The 12,327-nt window shown below is 37.7% G+C and overlaps 1 long non-coding RNA gene across 1 annotated transcript in view; it reads right to left on the bottom strand.

Annotated features, from left to right (window-relative positions):
- Window positions 1-7,086: 7,086 nt before the first annotated feature.
- The window catches only part of LOC134739131 (uncharacterized), a 15,050-nt gene continuing 9,809 nt past the window's right edge, over window positions 7,087-12,327 (bottom strand). Inside the window, exons 4-5 of the long non-coding RNA XR_010125642.1 lie at window positions 11,721-11,885; window positions 7,087-7,861 (exon numbers count right to left, since the gene is read on the bottom strand). This is a non-coding gene — a long non-coding RNA (uncharacterized LOC134739131). The remainder of the gene's footprint in view (window positions 7,862-11,720; window positions 11,886-12,327) is intronic.

Genomic DNA, 12,327 nt, shown 5'->3' with positions numbered 1-12,327 from the left:
TGAAATTCTTTTGAAAAGCAGTTCTATTATAGCAGATTCTATATTTAAGCAACGAGCTGAACAACCTGGGTTTCCTTTTTGTTTTCACATAAAATCTGCTTGTAAATAGAAAAACCATATTGCGATCATTAATATAAAGAAATGCAAACAAATTCTCAGAACATAAAATCAACACATTAATTAAAAACAAACGGAAAAAAAGAAAGTTAACAGAGCATGTTGCTGAGACTTTGTTTATATCTGCACCTCAAGACTGTATTATTGGTGGTTTCTTTTTACAAAAGAAGGAAGAAAAGAAGGATGGAAGGAAGGGAAGGAGGGAGAAAGATGGGAGATGAAAACTATTTTATTTATAATCCAGACTTTTGTGCACGTATTTAATGTTCAAAATCCATGGATTTCCTATTTTACAGTTATTTCTAATACCAATGTGCCAGGACTTAGTATTTTTAGCTTATGTTTTCTTAATTTAAAATTATGTTCTTGTGTAGAAGTTCTGAGAATTACCTATGAAACTGTATAAAATATAGATCTTCAGAACTCATCCAGGCTTACTAAATCTCCAAGTGCAGGAATCAAGCATTTATATATTTCTCTAATTACAGGTAATTCAGATATACATCTTGGTTAAAAACCCAGTGCTCCAAAGGAAAAAAAAAAAAAAAAAGAACCAAAAGAAAAAGTAATAACAAGAAAATTCAGCCAAGTAACTGAATATAAAATTAACATATGGAAATCAAAAGAATTCACATATAAAAACAAGAACCAGTTAGAAATACAGTGTTAGGAAATAGCCTCAATTACAATGTCAGCAAAAGTATTAAACCCATAGTAATAAAATTAAATACAAGCATGCACCATCTCTCTGGAATAAACTTTAAAATACTTCTGCGGGACATAACAGAAAATGGGAACAAATGTAAAATCTGTGTCTTCAGGAACCTTTACCACCATAAAAATGCCCAGCAAGTTATTTCAAGAAGAAAGATACAAAAATGAGAAAGAAATATCAGTAGAAAAATGCTGAAAAGGAAGAGTATTGAGGGATTCAGTGTATCGGAAGTCAAAATATACTATGAAATCATAATAATTAAGCCAAACATGATATTGCAAAGGTACAAAATTATACAAATTACCATTACTTATAATTATGAAAATTGATAGTTGGAAAAGGAAAGAAAAATCAAGAAATAGACCTAATACATTAAGGGTTTTGTTATTTAATAAAAGTGGCATTTCAAATGAATGACAAAATGTGATTAATACATGTCCTCATATACAACATAAAATTTTTAATTTATAGATAAAAACATGGAAGGTAGGATTTTACGATAAACCTGGGGTGAAGAATAGTTTTTTAAAGTTTGACACAAAGCCCAGAAGCCAAATAAAAGTTTAGTCAATTCAACTACCAAAAAAATTTGTCAAGGCTAAGAAAAAATCTATAAAAGACAAAATAAAACTAGAGGAAATATTTATAACAAATATCACAGACAACATGTTAACTTTATTAACAAATAATGAACTATTATAAATCTATAAGAAATCTATTTGTTCCCATTTTCTCTCATGTCCTGCAGAAATTAGGTCAACAACCCAACTGAAATTTCAGCAAGGGCCATTAACAACAGTATCGGAAGGAATGTAAATTAACAAAAAAAAAATAAAACCTCAAATAGCTCTTAACCACATGCAGCTAGAAATATTTTCCACTGATCAGACTGGCAATGATCAGAGTTTTATTTTTTTTTAAATTCTGGCAAAGGCATAGAAAAGCAGGTATTTTCATACATTCCCAGGGGAAGTGGAAATTGAAAGAGCCTCTAAGGAAGGTAATTTAGCAATAAAACTACCCAAATTTAAAATGTGCGTGCCTTTCAACCCAGAAAAGCTACTTCCATAAAGTTAACCTCTTTTATATTGGGAACTGATATATATTGAAGTTACTCATTTTAGCATTGTTTATAAGATCAAAAGAGTGAAAACAACCTAAATGACTATTACTGTCTAGTTAAATTGTGAGTTCTCATCTATGCAATAGAATTGGTCACTGTTTAAAATAATAAGGTATACCTATGCTTACTGCCATAATGAAAAATCAAGGTGCAGAATACTGTTTTTATTCTGGTAACATATTGATACCTAGAATATATACTTGTTTACATGTGAAATGGATTATCTCCACTAAAATAAACATGAATCTTGTACTAGTGATTTCCTCTTGGGAAGAAGATGTGGTGTCTACAGATAAAGACTGGGATGAATATTTACTTTTTATTTTATATGGTTCTTAATATTTGTATGACACTTTATTCAGTTTTTAAAAAACGAGTCAGGACTCTAAAAATCAACACCCTACCTCCTGCCAGAGGATTTACCATTTTATTTTTCAGATACAGCTCTTTTAAGACAAGGCGACAACACCTAAGGGAGAGCTGCCCAGGAAATACCAAATTGGCTTGTTTGAACAATAACATTGAGTTACACAGCTACTGTGCCTGACTGGTTCTATTACTGACTGGACCTCTTTCAGCTCTCAGGGCTGAAATAGCTTCCAATGCTCCTGGCTTCTTGACTGCTTTAAGCAGGCATGTCATGGCTCCCTAAGTCATCTTGTTTGCTCTCTCCAATGACAGCATCTTTCTCATCTGCATCCATGAGACCTTGACACATGCACCTTGCCTCACCATCTTCTTTGGATTTCTAATTATAGGGTCCAGTCCCTTTGATCCAGCACTAGATCAGCTCCCCACCTTCTACTCCCAGCTCACCCATACCTACAGATTGGTTAGCCACATCTAGTAGGCAACCCACCTGCATTCCCCCAATTTAATTACTAGCCTTGCCTCAGTATTCTCTCCACTTGGGATAGATGTCTACTCTTCCATTCAAAAATGATTCATTTTCATGAGATCCAGAGCCTTAATAGCATCTTGAGGATACCACGGTATTCATTCATTCATTCTAACACCATTTATTGAATGGATACTATTTGCTAGACATGATGTTAGATACTAAGACTACAATAGTGAACAAAACTGACATGGTCCCTGCCCTTCTATGTCACACATAAATCAAGAGACAATACACATAAAAGTGAAATAAATAAACAAAAGAATTCCTGAAGGGAATGTACTGGGAGATGCAATAGAAAATAATGAGGCTGGAATGGATGGTCTTAGGTAGTGGCGCCAGGAAAAACTTCACTAAGAGGTAACATCTAAGCTTATTCATGAAGAATGAAAATGATCAAGATGTATGAAGAACTAGGGGAAGAATGTTTAGGCTTAGAAACTCAAAGGCCTTTAATGGGAAGGGGTTGGAGTTCTTCTAAGAACCAGCAGGGAAGTGCCACAGGAGCAAACTGAGCAAAACGGTAAAAGCGATAGATGCCATTCTCAAGGTGGGCAAGGGCTAGACCACCCAGAACCTTTCCACCGTTGAAAGAAGGTAAACTTTGATATAAGTGAGATACGAATCCACTGAAGAACTTAAGCAGGGAGCTGGCATGCTTAAATGTCCATATGTGCAGTATGGACAATGAATTGAAAGCTGCAGCAGGGTTGCAGGGAGGACAGTAGGTAAAAGAGGAGGCAGTGGGGTCAGTTAGAAGACTTCTACAATGGTCCACAGAGGAGCAAACAAGTGCTTGGTTAAAGGATTGGAAGTGAAAATAAAGAGGAGTGAATTCTTGCAGTTTTGGAAAACTAAGAGAATTTACTGATATCTAGAATATTGGGAAAAAGATGAAGGAGGTTGAGATGATGTATTTAGGCTATAATTGTGAATGCTGATATCCTGAAAGATCAAAATCCTTAAAATATAATTCCGGACTTTTTTTTTTTTATTTTAGAGAAATTTGCTTTCTTTTCTTTTTTTTTTTTTTTTAGATAGAGTTTCGCGCTTGTTGCCCAGGCTGGAGTGCAATGGTGCAATCTCAGCTCACCACAACCTCTGCCTCCTGGGTTCAAATGATTCTCCTGCCTCAGCCTCACGAGTAGTTGGGATTACAGGCATGTGCCGCCACACCCGGCTAATTTTGTATTTTTTAGTAGAGACAGGGTTTCTCCATGTTGGTCAGACTGGTCTCGAAATCCTGACCTCAGGTAATCCGCCTGCCTCTGCATCCCAAAGTTCTGGGATTACAGGCGTGAGACATTTAAATTTTTAAAAGGGGATTTGTTTGAAAAATATATAAAAACATGACAGAACTCTTCATATGCTGCTTTACAAAATAAAACTATCAACAATAACATATTTTTGCAAGCATAAACACGCAGGTGTACTAACAACAGTCACACAAGTATAACAATTATAAGCAGATGAGCCATATTCATAAAGAAATAGGTCAAAAAGCAAATATATAAACACATATCTCTATGGTTGGTAATTGTCTGCACCCAGCTTTATATTAATAATTGCAGTCATCTAAAATACCATAATGAAAAACCTAAGTCTTGTCATGAGTTTGATCAAAAACCTCAATGGATCATGACTGCATATGCAGTTGCCCAAGAGTCAAGATCTTGAGAAATTTTATCTTTCACAATGCAGATATAGAACAAAAAGACATCTTTTATTTATTGAAGAAGTTTCCATGTTTTTCATACATGCACAGTGGTTATGCACAGTCAACCTTGTGATAATGCACTTTGTGAAGTCAAATTTGAAACAAATGAACAAAATGAATTAGAACTCTCTAAAAGTCTTACACAATTTATACCTCCAGTATTAGAAATGATGTGAAGATGAAATGCATAGCCCAGAAAATTGGTCTACTATGAAGCAGCAGAAGTTGTACGTGGTTGAACAATGTGGCAGAGAAGATTTCTTGTATTTTTTGCCTGTGCTTTCACTGTGCAACACTCACTGCACTTGTATTTGGAGAGTGGTTGTGGTCTACAAATTTTTTAAGTGTATGCTATCCATTTGAATGTGTGGTTATTGCTTAGCCATTGCAATGAAGCAATTTTCTGCTTTTGCAGAACTGATAACAATTAACTTTTAAACTTTTACTTTTCACCACTTACTAGCCTTGTATATTTAACTTATCACAGCCTTTTTGCCAGGGAACAATTTCACAGATTTCTTCCATTGTGTTCTAAGGAATACTGTAAAAAAAAGTGATATTTGCCTTCCTCAGTACAAATCTGTATTAGTCAGGCTTCTCCAGAGAGAAAGAAGCAATAGAATATGTATATGGATATATTAGAGGAAGTTTATTAGGAAAATTGGCTTATGTGATTGTGATGGCTGAGAAGTCCCATGACATGTTGTTTCCAAGGTGGAGACCCTGGGATGCCAACAGCCTGGTTCAGTCCAAGTCTGAAGGCCTCAGAACCAGGGAAGCCCATGGTGTAACTCTCAGTCTGAGGCCGAAAGCCTCAGGACCCAAGGGGCTGCTGGGGTAAGTCCTGGACTCCAAAGGCCAACAAGGTTGGAGTTCTGATGTCTAAGGAAGCAGGAGAAAACTCTGTCCCAGCTCTCAGAGACAGCCCCGTTTGCCTTTTGTATTTGTTCTCTCCGGCCCCCTAGTGGACGAGATGGTGCCTGCCAACACTGAAGGCAGATCTTCCACCTAGTCCACTCATACTCACACTCACCTCCCTGGAAACATCCTCACAAGCACACCCCAAAAAATTCTTTATTCAGTTTTTAGATATTTCTTAATTCAGTCAAGTTGACACCTAAAATTAAATCCATAAGTCCACCACTCATGAACTTGGCACCCATACACATCACCTTAAATCATACTTCATTTCCAAATAAGGACAACAGCAAGGGAATAATTCCCTCCAACATAATGCAACTAACATGACTCAACTATTTTGCATACAACCAAAAACACAGAATTCGGCTTCTACGATTTCAACATGTGCATTTCAATCTTTCAAAATTCTGATCTTTTGGGATTTTCACATTTCGGATTATGGCATTAGGGATTGTGCTTTTCAGGATTATGATCAACACTGCTAAAGGATTATCCTTGGCTTCTGGTTTGAATAACTACATGGAGGTTGGTGCTTTCCTGATATGGAAAAGAGTAAAACACAAAAGGATAGGGAACAATGAGAATTTTAAGATGCTTTGATATAAACTGGCAGAGATGCAGCCTAGGCATTTTGGTATACAAGCTAATAGTTTATTGATGACTCACCGTATTCCAGATCTAAGAGCTTTATGTTATTATGGACTGAATGTTTCCCCCCCAATGAAAAATTTGTATGTTGAAATCTCAACTCCCAATGAGATGGCACAAGAAGGTGAGACCTTTGGGAGGTGATTAAGTGGTGAGGATGGAGCCCTTGTGAATGAGATTAGTGTGCCCTTAAAAAAAGAGACATGAGAGTTTGCCCTCACTGTTTGCTCTCCACCATGTGAGGATACAAGAAGAAGACAGCCCTCTGCAAAGTGTCAAGTAATGAGTTGGAGTTTTGATTATTTTTCACATGAAAAGCTGTATGTCTAGCATAAATCCAGTGATCATATTTTCCAAATTATGGTTGAACTTATGGGGACAACTGAGTTGAAGAGTATTCCAAAAGCTTCACAGCACCAAGTGGCTATTATCACATAGGGAATAATGTATTGAGCTCCTTAAAGGAAGGGCTCTGCATTTCACCTTTCATTTCTATTTCCTGGAATGCACTCAAAAAGGGTTAAATACATTAAACATAGCATAGAAAAATTTTTTGATGATAGGTAATTTTGAGGAAAAGATAAGATTTTACTCTTATTTTTAATGTCACTAGGTTTGCTAAGTGTGCAGTCTCAGAGTTAGATTAGTCTTACAAAGTTTTCCTCATTTGTTTTTTCCCCATCAAATAAAATAAACCTTCAGTTTTGATAATGCAGCATGAAACACTGGGTTTAGGTCTCATTAGTTACAGAGCAGAGTTGAGCCTTTGAAAGCTCGAAAGAGAATTACTACTACATCATGCAGTAATAAATATGCAGTAGTAGTTGACATTTAGGAAGCTAGTGTTTAGACCTGTAAAATTCAGACTTCTAAGGGACAAATTCGATTTTTAAATTATAACAACTTAATTAAATCCAAGATGTGAATTCAGCTACATAGAAAGAAGCCTTTTTTACAAGGAGTTTATTTGGCAATCACAAAGAAACAAGTAGAAATTATCACAGTCTTCTTTAAACGGAAATTTTAAGTCTCTAAAAGAGAGAGAATGCCATCTCTTAACTTTCTAAAATATAGAAAAATTTTACTGATTTTCCACAAAATGTTTTCATTAGGGTAAAGAGAAACTTGGATTTCTCATGTCTTTTTTTTTTAAGTGGTGGGGAAAATGTTTAATGTAAGACCACTAAAGGCCAGGCGCGGTGGCTCCCGCCTATAATTCCATCACTTCGGGAGGCCAAGGCAGGCAGATCACCTGAGGTAAGGAGTTCGAGACCAGCCTGGCCAACATGGTGAAACTCCATCTCTACTAAAAATACAAAAATTAGCCGGGCATAGTGGCGGGCACCTGTAATCCCAGCTACTTGGGAGGCTGAGGCAGGAGAATCACTTGAACACGGGAAGCAGAGGTTGCAGTGATCCAAGATCATGCCATTGCACTCTAGCCTGGGGGGCAAGAGCAAGACTTCATCTCAAAGAAAAAAAAAACACTAAAAATTTTTCAAAACTCTCCACTGATGTTTAAATAATTTTAAACTGTCATTTATATTTTCATAAAATTTTATACCCTTTTTTTTCTTTGGGAAAAAGGAAGTGGCAGAATGATGACAGTGATGAAAGGAAATAGATGGAAGCTGTGCTTAGTTGATCCCCAGATTGTCAGGTTGAGGTGTGAGCCCAGAGTCCTTAAGAAGCCAATTCCTGTGTGGGTCCTCAATACACTACCTGTGCCCAAGAGAAGAGAAAGAATAAATATTCATGAGGAAATAGAGAAATGTGTAATCGATATTTTTCCCCAAAGTAACAATTCTAGTGAATACAGTAAATAAAGGTGGTTTTTCTCTACTCTTTTCCTTGGGGCCCACTGAAAACATCAAAACAATTTTTTTTTATAGGGAAGGGAACACATCTTCAGTAATTTAGAGAAATGACCATGTTTTCTTTTTTTTTTTCTTTTTTTTTTATTGTTATTATTATTATTATTATTATTCTGTAGGTTTTATGGTACATGTGCCCAATGTGCAGGTAAGTTACATATGTATACATGTGCCATGCTGGTGCGCTGCACCCACCAACTCGTCATCTAGCATTAGGTATATCTCCCAGTGCTATCCCTCCCCCCTCCCCCCAACCCACAACAGTCCCCGAAGTGTGATGTTCCCCTTCCTGTGTCCATGTGTTCTCATTGTTCAATTCCCACCTATGAGTGAGAATATGCGGTGTTTGATGACCATGTTTTCTATGTCTGTCTTGGGACACACACCTGCTGAATAGTGAAGGACCATGAAAGAAAATAGTTGCTACATCAGACTGGAAGAAAGATACATTTCTCTCCCAAAAGGAGCGTCATGGCTCCATATGGCATATCCAACAATTCTTTGATTAGGAAAATAAGCTATAAGGGCATGGGCAAGCCATGAAGACAAAAAGAGTCACAGATTGACACTGCAGAAGATGAGCAGAGGGAAAGCAGGGTGGGGTGGAGTGGGAACAAGGGGAGAGAATGGACAGCCTGTGCCTTAGAAAGGTTTTGTTGTGTACATACACCAACCTCCTAAATAGGGGGCTACTCCCAGCATAAAGGAAGTAAAACATTTGGTGAGAGTATTTGCAACTACACATCTACGTATTAAACTAAGAACTATTTTTATAATTTTTATTAAGTATATAAAAAGACTTAGTTTAGAATTAACTGCTCTAATTGAGAACTGGCTGACTTACAAGTAGCCTCTGGAGAATGCTGCTTCTCAAGGCTGTTAAGTGATATTTTTCTGATATAAGCAAGTTTAGGGGTAACAGGGAAGGAGCCATAAAGTGACTTAATCATCCTTGTTTTCCCAGAATTCCTCAGATTTTAGCACTGAGAGTCCTGCATCCTGGAAAACTCCTCGATCCTGGGAAAATGAGAATGGTTGGTCACCTGGGGAAGGAAGCACAATTCCTCCAAGATTCCTCAGTGAAGGGGGTCCTAAAGATAGGATTCTAACTATCATTTGGGCACTGCATCTGGAAAACAATTAATCAAGAATACAGGCTGCGGAGAGTTGAGGTGTGGGTAAATGACCAGAAACACCAACGTGGCAGTAATCTGTAACCTTACTGAGCCCTTTACCACTGGTAGGCAATTCGGGCCCTGAGAAGCCTCATACCTATAGTAAAATGATTACTTGATTTCTAAGTAGCTTTGTAAGTAGGATCCTGTTGCTCAAAAGAAGCAACAATGACATAAGGAACTAGAGAAGGCTACAGTTCTCTGATCAGGGTCCAGAAAGCCAGCTGTCACATTCCTGTGTGGTAGCGGGGGAAAGTCTGGCAATGAACACAGTGAGCTTTATTGAATTGTCCAAAAACGTCATGGCTCGTGTGACTAATTTTATTGTTGCATTAGCTGCTTTTCTAGAATTCTCCTCTGGAGAAGTATTAGCCATCATTAAATAAAGGAAGTCCTGCTGCTACTCCCCTGTGGCACACGATGTGGAGCAACTCACATGAGTGACTGAAATCCATGCCCCTATTTATTCACTGTCAAGGGCTCAGCCATAACTGTAAATCACAAATGTGTGATGACACTAATTAACCCCCTTGTGTGCTTTCTTCAGCACATGGCAATCCAGGGAGAAAGGGTTGTTCTGTGGGCCCTGGTTTGAGGGTTGGCAGTAGTTGTGAGAAAGTGCTTGAGGAGTTACTGAAAAGGAGGTTAAAATGATTAACTAGAGAGTTCTGGGTGGATAGAGAAAGACAGGAGAGAGCCAAGAAAATGGGAGTGCAGATAACAATCAAAACTACAATGAGATGAAACAGCAAGTAAAGTGGGTCAAAAGTTATGATCAAAGGATAGAATGTCAAAGTTCAAGATTTCAGAGATAAAACAATTACAGTTAATTGAAGGTCCAGAGTATTGGCATAAAATTGGGTTGCTAAAATGAGGTGAAGAAAATGTTCTTGAAATGAATGACTGAAGGAATTCCTAGAGGGCTGGATAGGTCAATGTGGACATTGAAGTTTGCCCAGAATTATGTCGGAAGTTGCAATGAGCCATGGGGAGCCCCATGGGATTGGGAGAGCCCATTAAGACAGGCCTATCCATGCCACATATCCTCACTGTGGTTCACAGCTCTTATCAGAGCAACCCTTCGTTTTCTATTTGGGGAAGTAACAGACAGATTTGTACAGGGAACCTAAATTTGGGTTCAAATCATATAGCCCAAATCATATTACAGTAATGTAGTGCTCAGAAAACTGCATTCATATCCTAAATTCTGAAAAAATTACTACAACACAATGTGGAAGCTTTCTTGGCTTTGGGATGATTGAGCAAAGGCCTCAGGGATACGATAGTCAAAGAATTTCTAAGCTGCTTAAATATCAACAAACCTGATCTTGAAGTGAAGCCGGTCACTTCAACTATAGGATAAAAGGCAAATTTATGGAAGAAATGACTGAATGATCACCGTATGAACAGCTTGGATGCAAAAGGCAGAATATTTCATGAGCAAGAGAGATTGAGAGAGGGGGAGAAAGAGCGAGAGAGAGAGAGAGAGAGAGAGAGAGAGAGAGAGAGAGAGTGTGTGTGTGTGTGTGTGTGTGTGTGTGTGTGTTGTTCTACCATTGTTAACATGAGCTGGGGAGCTAGGGAGTGGGGAAGGGAAGCAAATTCTCTCTACTTGAACTTTGCTTTCCTGACTTTTTCCCTGACTATGACTAGTTGTCCATACAGCTGACTTCTCCTTAAGTTTTCTACCACTCATCTTGTTTCATGCAATTTGTTCATATTTCCCATTATGCCCTCTATAAAAACCTTAACCAAAATTGCAGACGTTAAAATGAGACTTTTTTCCAGAAACTGAGAATCATTGTAACTATTTTCAAGAAAAATTGTCTTAATAAGAACAGTAAACAAATATATAAACATATATATATATACATATATACACACACACTATGCGCCAACCTCTGTTCTAAGTACTTTATATTCATTCATTTACCTAATCCTCACAATAAACTCGTGAAATACATATTATAATTATCCTTATTCTATCTATTTGGAAACCAGGCACAGAGAGGTTAAGAAACTTGCCCAGGATGAAAGCTTAATTTGAACCTGGATAGTCTGGCTCCAGGGCCAGTGTTCTTAACAACGAAACCAGTGGCTTTCCAGGGCTGGTCACCAAGCCAGCAGCAGTAGCAGCAGCATTTGGGAACTTGTTAGAAATGCATAGCCCTGAGCTCCACACCAAGCCTGTGGAATCAGAAACTTTGGAGGTGGCGTTAGGGATTTGTGTGTTTTAATGAGCTCTCCCAGGAAGTCTCATGTTGTCTCAAGTTTGAGTAACATAGCAATACACCACATTGCCCAAAGCAGCCACGTAGTAACAAAGCTGGCCTCAGTGTCAAGAGACCACACTGATCACTACTCTACCCACATTGGGAGCTCAGAATAACTGCTGTTTTAGAATTTCTAGATTGAATTTTTACAATCACGATTTGAATTCTACTAAAAGGAATTTACTTGAGAACCCACAACAGGGTAATGAACATGGCACAAGTTGTCAACATGCTGGTTAGGGTAGAAAAAGTATGCTACCTCTTTGTCCAAGGTTGTTTCCACATCTGCCCATTTTCAGCTTCAATTGGAAAGGATGTGGCCAAGAAACTGTTTTGAATCACTGAGTCTGGTCCAAGTTAAAAAGTCATTCAACTTCTTCCGAGTGGCAACTGTAGACACAGCCAAATCTGTGTGGCAGAACATCTGCAACACAACTCCAGGTGACACTCTGCCAGATCATTTAAAATTCTGCATGTCTATTACTATGAAAAAGTGACTCTCCATCATTCTCAAGTTTCAGCAATGCCTTTTTAATCAAATTAAGAGATAAAATGGCATTGCCTCTACCTAAGGTCATACATTTTTTGAATATTCCTATGCTCAAAGAATACACCTACATAAAAAGACTGGTAGGAAGTAAATCCGCAAGTTAAGTGTCTGTCTCTAGAAAGTGGGATTATGAAAGTATTTTTTCTTCTTACACTTTTATATCTCATGGCTTGACCTCTGCCCTGAACTCTACACTCCACCTGAACTGCTTACTCAACATTCATTTAAATGCTTGATATGCAACTGAAACTTAACATGTAAAGAAATAGCAGCTTAATTTCTACCATTCTCCCAATAAAATCCTTCCCCTTTTTTT

This window comes from Pongo pygmaeus, chromosome 2 (assembly GCF_028885625.2).
Source record: "Pongo pygmaeus isolate AG05252 chromosome 2, NHGRI_mPonPyg2-v2.0_pri, whole genome shotgun sequence".
Lineage (NCBI taxonomy): Eukaryota > Metazoa > Chordata > Mammalia > Primates > Hominidae > Pongo > Pongo pygmaeus.
The sequence above is the reverse complement of the archived record's forward strand: the minus strand, read 5'-3'. Positions and strand labels throughout refer to the sequence as shown.